This window comes from Parus major, chromosome 4 (genome assembly GCF_001522545.3).
Source record: "Parus major isolate Abel chromosome 4, Parus_major1.1, whole genome shotgun sequence".
NCBI classification, from domain to species: Eukaryota; Metazoa; Chordata; class Aves; order Passeriformes; family Paridae; genus Parus; species Parus major.
This window is the reverse complement of record NC_031771.1, coordinates 61,531,771-61,534,681: the sequence shown is the minus strand read 5'-3', so window position 1 is coordinate 61,534,681 and position 2,911 is coordinate 61,531,771. Positions and strand designations below refer to the sequence as shown.

At 42.9% G+C, this 2,911-nt stretch overlaps 1 long non-coding RNA gene across 1 annotated transcript; it reads right to left on the bottom strand.

The window, feature by feature from the left end:
• Positions 1-704: 704 nt before the first annotated feature.
• LOC107202855 lies at positions 705-2,709 on the bottom strand. The gene is made up of 3 exons (XR_001520862.2): positions 2,474-2,709; positions 2,023-2,245; positions 705-1,896 (listed from the first exon to the last, which is right to left on the bottom strand). It is a non-coding gene; the product is annotated as an uncharacterized LOC107202855 (long non-coding RNA).
• Between the last annotated feature and the right edge of the window lie 202 nt (positions 2,710-2,911).

The following is a 2,911-nucleotide window of genomic DNA, read 5'->3' as shown; positions in this document are numbered from 1 at the left end:
ACCTTTTTCTCCTTCATTTGTGGGTTGGCCTATTGCATAGATTACAGAATCATAAAGAACATAAGCTGTTCTAAACTACCTCTGTGGAATGACTGTACTGGTGTTTGGAAGAAAACCCATGAAAATGTAAAATAGTTCACTAACAGTTATTTTTGAAATATTGATAGTAGGCAAGACAAGTGTTACACTCTGTTCACAACCTGAAGTAACCTTTCTGAAAACTTGTAAGAGGATAAAAACAAGATGATTGAGAAGAAGGAAAAAAGAGGAACACAAGTAAAAAAATTTGAGAATACTCCAGAAAAACTTATTTTCAGTTAAAAAATCAATGCATGAAGTTTAAAAAAGCTTTGCATATGGCTGATAAATTTCAGTGTTATTTTGTTTCCATTTTGAAATATTACGGAGTTGTGCTAAGCAGAATTCCTGAGGCTGAAGGAAAACTCAGGTACTCCAAACAAATACCATTTGAAGTGAATGTTTTTTGGCAAGGTGTTTCACAGTATGCATTGAAAAATTCCATCCAAGATATTTTGATACCTTGTTTTAGGAAAAGAAAATGCTGAGGATTCAAAGTAAAATAAGACTGCGGGGGAAAGAAAATTAATCTGTTTTCTTGGAACATCTCTCAGAAGGTTACAAATCCTGCAGAAATTTATGGGTAGCCAGAAGCATCAACTGAAGGCTTCACCATTCACCAGCCTGTTACCAAAAGTGAACATGAGAGAACATTTCCATTTCGTGGAGTATGTATGACGATTTTATAATTGAGAGAGGTCAAGCTCAGACTAGCTCCTTAGGAATGCAGATCTCCAAACTTCCCCAAAAATCCTCAGCATCCGGTGGCACGTTGTGTTTTGTAATATCTACTCATTAATCACCACCTTATGCTATTAATTAATCCTGGCAACACCTTTGTCAGATGGGGAAGGTTAAGGTGAGATGAAGTTAAATTCCAAATCACAAAGGGATTCCTAGCTGTCTGTCAAGAAAACAGCACAGAAATCACAGGCATTTCTAAACAATAGGTGAGGCTGGAGTTCTAGAGATATTTAGACACAAACCACTAAAACCAGGAGATGATGAGGAGACGTTTCTATTTTTGCTGCAGTCAGCATTTTGAGAATTTTCTCTCTTCTGTACCACAGAAAAGATTTATATATTTGTGGCATATATTACAGAGCTGTAGGAAACACTGAAGCCCATTCAACACTTGGAATGAGCACACTGAAAATTGTCACACACTATCTGGGATTAGAGCTGAGTACTTCTAGACCCTCCACTACTGAAAGTTAATTGGTGAAACTTGATTTTATAGGCTGGCAAGATGCTGGTGTACCTCAGCTGGAGGTCAGAAGTACCATCCTGCTCTCCGGCTAGGCAGAGGCAGGATGGGAGAATTTCAGTGCTGCCTCCATCCTTCATTTTGGGTGACAAGCTGTGATGAGTCTTTAGAGCTGGTGGAGGAGGGGAGAACTATTGAGAAAAAGCACATTATTTCTTCCAATTCCCTGATTTAGGGGAGTTTATGGAAAGAGCTCTAGAAGCCCTGGATGATCAAAAGGACTGGCATGGCCAGAGGAATCTCCTCCCCTCCTCCAGACTTGGGCTAGATGCAAGGTTTGGCTGTGGACATGTAAGAGGAAAACTATCATGTCTGTATGCTTGTAGGATGTTTTAAATTTTATTTTAAAAAGAAATTCAAATTATTACCAATTAATAGTTCCCAAAGGTGCCTGTTTTTCTCACTGGCTGAGACAGACAAAACGCTGACTTGAGTTCAATGGGATGAAACCCAGCCCAGCTGCTTTCTCAGGTTCTGCTTCAGGGGCTTCTCCCTCTGTGAGTTATTGACCTTCCACCAGCTCTGATGGTCCAGCCTTTGGGTGATTTTGCCTGAATCAGCAGCAAAAACAGAAACCCAAGGTTTATATCCCAGCTGTAGACAACTTCCTCCTCACCTTGTCTGGAGATAAGAAGCAACAGGTCATAAGGCTCCTCCCTGGGGTCTTGTGAGCCTACCAGGTGTTGGGGCTGCCGTCAGCATTGTGCCACCCTGTGTCTGCAGGGGTAGCATCAAGCAGGATGGGGATGCAGCTGCAGCAGAAACGTTTCTTGCCCAGGTACCAGGTCCACACAAATCCTCCCATTTCTGTGTCACACCAGGATCAGGAGAAGGCCTTGAAAATTGAAGCTGCCAGCATGAAAGCAGCAGGGGAAGGCTCATGAGGACCTTTCTGGAAGGCTGAAAACAGGAAATGTTTAATCAAGCTCTGAGGGGAAAAAAAATACTTAAAAAAAAAAAAAAAAAGAAGAAGAAGAAAAGTCAGTCTCTTTCTGAGCAGCCAGGATGTTTGTGAAATCCCTGCTCCGTTTATTATGATGCTGAGTTTCAGCTGGCTGTTTTATTAAAGGCAGCTGGGACACATTACTTGCGCATTAACACTGAGCCAGCTTTCATTTTAAAACCTACCCGTTGCTGGGAGCTTTCCTTAATGCGTTCCTGCTGCTGCCAGCTCCATAATCCACACCAGCAGCCGCAGGGGAAGATCACCTCGCCTCACCATACTTCTTATTTCCGGAGGAAGGCCTAATAAAAATCAGCCTGGCCGCTCAGGAGCGGGACTGTCCCTCTCCTCGTCTCTGAGGTGGAGCAGAGCTTGCTGGAACGAGAGGTCGGTGGTGTATCTGCCAAGAGGACATCTGCTTGTGGAAAAAACCCCTTAACACTCGTGTGCAGCTCTTAATTGCTTTCCAGGGACGTATTAGAGCTTTTTGCAATGTAAATTGTGTTTCAGTACATCACAAATCACTGAGTGATGGCTCCAGTGGATCAGGTGGAGGCTGGCAGCCTGGATGGGAGGGCGATAGGGAAGGAGCTTCAGAGGTTTGTCTGTGCAGTGTGGCAAGA